Here is a 7,176-nt window from a genome sequence, read left to right as displayed (position 1 = left end):
TTATTTCACCTGACAATCTTATCAGTTCCCATGATTTCAGTTATCCTGTTTGCAGATGACTTTCAAATCTACTTATCCAGCCCTAACCTCTCTTTTTACCTCCAGTCTTGAATCTCCAGCTGCCACCTGTGACATCGTAAATGTCTCCTAGACATCTTAAACTCAACATGTCTAAAACTGAACTCATCTTTTCTCCCAAACCCTTCCCATTTCCAAACTTCCCTATTACTATCCATCCTTCAAGTCACTCAGGTTTGCAGTCTAGGTGTCATCCTTAATCATCCTCCATCAAATCAGTTGTCAAGTCCTATCGTTTCTACTTTTGTGACATCTCTTGTATATGCCCGCATCTCTCTGAAACTGCTACCGCCCAGGTTCAGGCCAGTATCAGCTCACCTGGACTATTGTAATCACCTTCTAATTGGTCTCCCCATCTCAGGTGTCCCCACTCCAGTCCATCCACCCACCACTCAGCTGTCAAATTAGTCTTCCCAAAGCTTAGGTCTGCGCGCGCGCTCTCTCTCTCTCTCTCTCTCTCTCTCTCTCTCTCTCTCTCTCTCTCTCTCTCTCTCTCTCTCTCTCTCTCTCTCCTCCCCCCTCTCTTCTCTCTCTCCCCTCTCTCTCTTCTCTCCCCCATCTCTCTCTCTTTCTCCCCCCCTCTCTCTCTCTTTCTCCCCCCCCCTCTCTCTTTCTCCCCCCCCCTCTCTCTTTCTCCCCCTCTCTCCCTCCTTCTCCCTCTCCCCTCCCCCCCACTCACACACACACACACACACGCTATTCAGTGAACTCTAGTGGCTTCCTGTTACTTCCAGGGTCAACCTTAAATTCTCTGGCTTTTAAAGTCCTTCATAACTGGCACCTTCTGACCTTTCCAGGTTTCTTACATTTTACTCATCTCCATGTACTCTGTGATCCGGTGTTACTGGCCTCCTTACTGATCCTCAGAGATGACACTGTCTCTCAACTCCAACTGTCTTCAGTGGCTGTCCCCCTGCCTAGAACTTTATTCCCTTTTTACCACTGCCATCTGGATTCCCTGGCTTCCTTCAAGTGTCAGCTAAAATCCCAGCTGCAAGAAGCACTTCCCAGTCCTCCTTAATTTTACTCCTTTTTTGAGACACTCTCCAACTATATATCTTGCATATATCTTATTTGTACATAGTTGTTTTCACATTGTATCCTCCATTATACCAAGAGCTCCTTGAGAACAGGGACTTTTCCCCTCCTTTGTATCCCAAGCACTTAGCACAGTTTTTTTTTTTGGACACATAGTACACACTCAATCAATGCTTGTTGACTGGTTGACTGATTTAATTATTGTTCAGAGCCAGAGATGAAAAGTGAACTGGGTAGAGGAGTTACATAGCTGTGTGATGGTAATCAGGGTGGGACTTTTTGTTTTTGTTTTTTCTTTAGGAGTTCTCAGCACTAAAGCAGTCAAGTACCTTTGATGAATCTTGCCTTTGTTTCTTTGATTGACTCAAGAGTCTTTGATGACCTGCTTAAGAAACAAGAAAGCCTATTTCACATGGGTTTGAGTTCCATGGTTGTGATGCCCTCTGACTTGTATATTAGATCTGAGATTGGTGTTTTTGGGGCTCTCACTCACTGGAAGAGTGTTGTGTGATTTGACCAGATGAGACTCTGGGTAGCCGTCACAGCCCTCCAGCTTTGAAAAACCCAGATGTTGTTGCTTCTCTCTCTGGTAACTGTGTATGTATTGCTATTAACAGAAGCCATCTGCTGATTTGTGTTATTTTGATTTGATTATCTTTTCTGTTTGTATTTGCTCTGAAGTTCAGGGTGCTGACTTTTTCCCCTGAACTGAGTGAATCATATATGTATGTTTAATTAAAGTGAGACTGTTAACCCCTTAAAGTTGCTTTCCTTAGAAAAGCAGATCAAAGAACCTGTGCCAGCAGCCCTCCGTTGTGCTGGTTGTTGACTGATTTGATTATTTTTCAGAGTAAGAGATGAAAAGTGGAGAAGCTAGAGGAGTTACATAGCTGACATACCTCCAAAGAGTAAGGGAAGATGTATCCTCATCTCTTCTTTGGAGCCACGCTTGTTCTTTGTAATTTTACAACATTCATTTTCAATATTTTATGATTGTTCTATTTTCACTGTAATAATCACTGCATATATTGTTTTCTTGGTTCTTATTTCATTCTGCATCATTTCATGTAAGTCTTCCCATGCTTCTCTCTATTCATCATGTTTGTCTCACTGCATAATAATATTCCATTACATTTGTGTTCCACACTTTGGTTAATCATTCCCCCATTGATGGACATCTACTTTGTTTTCAGCTCTTTGCTGCCACAGAAAGTGCTGCTATAAATATTTTGATGCATGTGGGGACTTTCTTCTTATCAATGACCTTCTTAGGATATATTTTAATAACAATATAATTGAATCTCTGGATCGAAGGGTATGGACAGTTTAGTCACTTTGCATAATTCCAAATTGCTTTTCAGAATGATTGTACTGATTCACAGCTCCATCAGCACTGCATCAGTGTTCTTATCTTTTCACAACCCCTCCAACATGGACTATTCCCATCGTTTGTCATCTCTGCTGCTTTGCTGAGTATGAGGTGAAAAAGTTGTTTTGATATGTTTTCCCCCTTTTATTAGTGATTTGAAACATTCTTTTTTAGGGATGTTAATAGTTTGATGTTCTTCTTTTGAGAACTATTCTTATCTTTTAACCACTTGTTTGTGTTTATAGAGAGGATGATATGGATATATAGTGTCATGGAAGTAATGAACATGAGCTTGCACAGACTTTGGGAGATAGTGGAGGACAGAAGGGCCTGGCATGCTATGGTCCATGGGGTCATGAAGAGTCTGATATGACTGAACAACAACAAAACAAACACACATGCATGCATGCATACATACATACACATATCTGCCCTAAGACTTTTGGAACTATACACACACATGCACACACACACGCACGCACGCGCGCGCACACACACACACACAAATTATACATATATATATAGAGAGAGTAAGGGAGAGGAGGGGGTGTTTAAATTGCACTTTGGGGACTCTATGTGTGAGTGTGTGTGTGTGTGTGTGTGTGTGTGTGAGAGAGAGAGAGAGAGAGAGATCTGTTAGTTGCCTCTATTTTGGATACCTTATTCTTATTAGATAAATTTGATACAAAGATTTTTTTCCCATTCAGCTCCTTTTTTTCTTAAACTAGATGCATTAATTTTGTTTGTGATGAAACTTTTCCATTTCATGTAATGAAAATTCTTTTTCTCCTTTGACACTGTTGATTACCCTCTTTTCCTTGATTCTATCTTCTCTTGGATAGTACTTTTTCCCTGATACTATTTTTCTCCTAGTTCTCTTCCTATTTGTCTTATTGTTTCTTCTGTGTCTCCTTTGCAGGATCTTCATCTAGGTTGCATCCATCAACTGCTTAGTTTGGGAGTCTCCCAAGACACTGTCCTGAATCTTCTTGATTTCTGTACTGTTTTACTTATTGATTTCATCAGCTCCTGTGGTTTCAACTATCATCTCTATCTCATTCCCAGATCTACTTCCCTAATTTGTCTCCTGATCTCCAGTTTGGCATCTCCAACTGCTTCTTATTCCTCATCTTTGGAATTCTCTCTCATCTCTGTCTCCTGGCTTCCTTTGAGAGTTAGCTAATGTCCCGCCTTCTGCAAAATGCCTTTTTCTAATACCCCATAACGCTAGTGCTTTCCTCTCTTGGTTACCTCAATTAATCCTACATGTATCTTTTTTTCTATATAGTTGTTTGTATGTTGTCTTGCTATTTAGAATGTAAGCTTCTTGAGAGCAGAGACTGTCTTTTACCTTTCTTTGTAGCCCTAGCACACACAGCATAGTGCCTGACACTTAATAAATGCATGTTAATTAACTGATTTCTAATTGCCTCTGTCCTTTTTTTCGGGATACATCTCTTACCCATAGGTATAAAAACTATATTTGCTTCTCCTTTTTTTAAATCATAAGATCTTTAATATTAAAGTCATGTATCCATTTTGAATTTATTGTGTGATACGGTTAAGAAGTTGGTCAAAGGCTAATTTCTTTCAGACTACTTTCTAGTTTTTCCAGCAGTTTTAATTAAATAGAATTTTCTTTTCTTTTTTGGATGAAGGATTTTCTTTCCTAAGTAATTTATATTTTGGGGTTTATCAAACATTGTTTTTGAGTTCTGTTATTTTTTATCCTCCCATGTCCAGTGTGTTTCATTGATCCACATATATATATATATATATATATATATATATATATATATATATATACACACAAACACACACACACTATATATATATATGTGTATATATATGTATATATAGATATATACACACACATATATATACACACACATATATATATATATAGTTTTAACCAATTCCAAATGGTTTTGATGGTTACTGTTTTATAATATAGTTTGAGGGCTGGAAGTGCTATTCCCTTTTCTTTTCTTCCATTTTCCATTATTTCCCTTGCTTGATATTTATCTTGTTCCTCCAAATAGATTTTGTTACTATTTTTTTGATTTCTATAAAGCATCTCTTTGATTGATGCATATAAAATAAAGTCTATTAGTTATCTTTGGTAGTAGTGTTACTTTTTAATAGCTTCAACAAAGTTGCAGAAACCAATATAATTTCTACATAATAATAAAAATTAAAGAGGAAATAATAGAAAGGGAAATCCCATTCAAAATAAATACAAAATGTATAAAATATTCAGGAGTCAATCTACCAAAGCACTCTCAATATTGTTCTAGATTGTATGTGTGTGCATGTGTGCTCATGTGTGTCCTTGTGTGTGTATGTATGTGTATTGAATCACAGAATACTTTTCCACCTGGTCATCTAGATGGTGCAATGGATAGAGCCTGGGCCTGGAGTGAGGAGGACCTAAGGTGAAATCTAGCTTCAGAAGCTTATTAACTGTGTGACCCTGGGCAAGTTACTTGGCCTATTTCCTTAACTGTAAAAAGGAGATAATAACAGTACCTATCTCCTAGGTTGTTGTGAGGATCAAATGAAATAATATCTGTAAATTGCTTAGCACACAGTACAGGAACTGTAGTAGGCTCTATATAAATGCCCCCTTTTAAGAAATGAAAAACAAATAGCTGGAGAACTTTTAGTACTTATGGATAGACTGTTCTGTCTATGTTGTGTGGCTGGAAGACATGGAATACTAGTCTCCAAAAAGTGAAAAATTACTACTAAACAAAGGCAGTGGAGAATTGTATCAGATATGAGCAGGCTGCAACATGTAATAAATCAGGGATTTAGAAAAAGAACTGGAGTAAAGGTTATAAATAGAGAACTATATGATTGAAAAAGAACATGGGTTGGTCACATGGCAAAAATAAGAGAGAACTGTTGAATAGTCCTAATATTCTCAAGATGTCAAGAGGAAGTGAGGTAGGCCCCCAAGTACTTAGGGTGGTCTCTATGTGATGAACTTATGGGAGGAGGTGGACATCAGTCATACAGAATAAAGAAGAATGGATGGGTTTCAATCTTTATCAGTTGGACGGAACAACCACTTTGGTGAGATCAGAGATCCATTTGAATATTTGAGTATGAATCAATTCATCAGTCTATCTAAAGTTTTCCTGATCTCAGTTCACTTCTCCTCAAAATTAACTCTCAGGTATAATGAATTTTAAAAATTAAGCTACTTTGTATAAGAAAGTAGAATGCCTTTTCATTTATGCTCAAGGGACTGGGATGTATATGCAATAGCCAGGGGTTGAGATATAACTCAAGTGCTCAGTGAGCAACTGGATATAAAGAAGAGTAGAATAGTTTTGAAAGGCACCTCTCCTATTCCATGGTAGTGTGAATTCTCTTCAGTTTTAAACATTTATTTTTCAGTATATCTTTAGTATATGCATGATAAGGCATGTCTCACTTGGGGCTTTCTAAGTCTCCCAATAGAGTGACACCTTTGAAAAGATCTCCATTCTCAAGTTAAGAGGTGGAACATTTCGTTCCCAAGTAGTTGAAGTAGACATTGGGCAGTTGGTAATGGTGAAATACGGGTATTGGAGGTGAGATCTTTTGCTTTCATGGATATTGGACAGGGACTAGTGGAGAAGCCTTCGCCCACTCATAATTAAGAAATCAAGGACATTTAAAAATTTTTTATTGCCCTCCTTTCCTCTATTACTCTCCTCCCCAAATCATGTTGTAGTGTTTGTCAAGGTCTGGGTTTTATCCCCTGTACTCAGTCTGTGGGTAGTAAGCTTAAAGACTCCTGGTCACGATGGGTACCATGGTTTCACCTCAGCCACAGAACAAGCCTTGAGTGACTTTTAGACATTTCTGGAAATCAAGGAAATTAAGAGGTGTCCTGACTGGGTTTCTGGCCTACATTTAAATCATAGTCTTTCTTCCTTACAAATAAGGCTACCTAACTTAAGTCACCATCTCTGTTGCTGGAAATTGGGGGCAAAGGGCCTCTAGGGCATTCCTATTACAATGATGCTGTCTGAGGTCAATAAAACTTTTGAAATAGAAGGCATAATTTCTCAAGTGAGGTAAAGGCAATAAAGGACTATTGTTTTTTGTATCCCTAATGCCGTGTGCCTAATTGATGGATATATGTTGAATTAAGTTTTAACTACTGAATTAAGTTAACTGCTTAACTGCTTACTTGCTCTGGTCCACTCCTTGATGATGAACTGAAGACAGGACCCCTTGGATATGAGAGAAATGATTATTTTCTTATTAATAACCAATTTAAAAAAACATACCAATCTAGAAATTTAATATACCAACCAAATCTAGATACCAGGGTCTGAATAGTTTTTTGTGTGTATTTAGGTGCTGAAGCATAACATACTGGAGAGAGGGCCTTCCTTGAAGCCAAGAAGTTGTTATTTGTTGTTGTTCAGTTGTGTCTGCCTCTTTGTGATCCCATTTAGGGTTTCCTTGGCAAAGATACTGGAATGGTTTGTCATTTCCTTCTCCAGCTCATTTTATGGATGAGGAACTGAGGCAAACATGGTTGAGTGGTTTGCCCAGGGTCACACAGCTAGTCTGTCTGAGGCCAGATTTGAACTCGGGAAGATGCGTCTTCCTGACTCAAGATCCAGTGCTCTTTCCGCTGTGCCACCTGTCTGCCACAATGACCAATTTTCAAAGCCCATTTCTTGTGA

The 7,176-nt window shown here is 38.4% G+C and overlaps 1 non-coding gene across 1 annotated transcript; it reads right to left on the bottom strand.

Annotated features, from left to right (window-relative positions):
- Positions 1-6,210: 6,210 nt before the first annotated feature.
- LOC118845219 lies at positions 6,211-6,339 on the bottom strand. The gene has a single exon (XR_005010080.1). It is a non-coding gene; the product is annotated as a small nucleolar RNA ACA64 (small nucleolar RNA).
- Between the last annotated feature and the right edge of the window lie 837 nt (positions 6,340-7,176).

This window comes from Trichosurus vulpecula, chromosome 3 (genome assembly GCF_011100635.1).
Source record: "Trichosurus vulpecula isolate mTriVul1 chromosome 3, mTriVul1.pri, whole genome shotgun sequence".
Classification (NCBI taxonomy): Eukaryota; Metazoa; Chordata; class Mammalia; order Diprotodontia; family Phalangeridae; genus Trichosurus; species Trichosurus vulpecula.
Note: the sequence above shows the minus strand (reverse complement) of the source record. Positions and strands in the feature narration are given on the sequence as shown.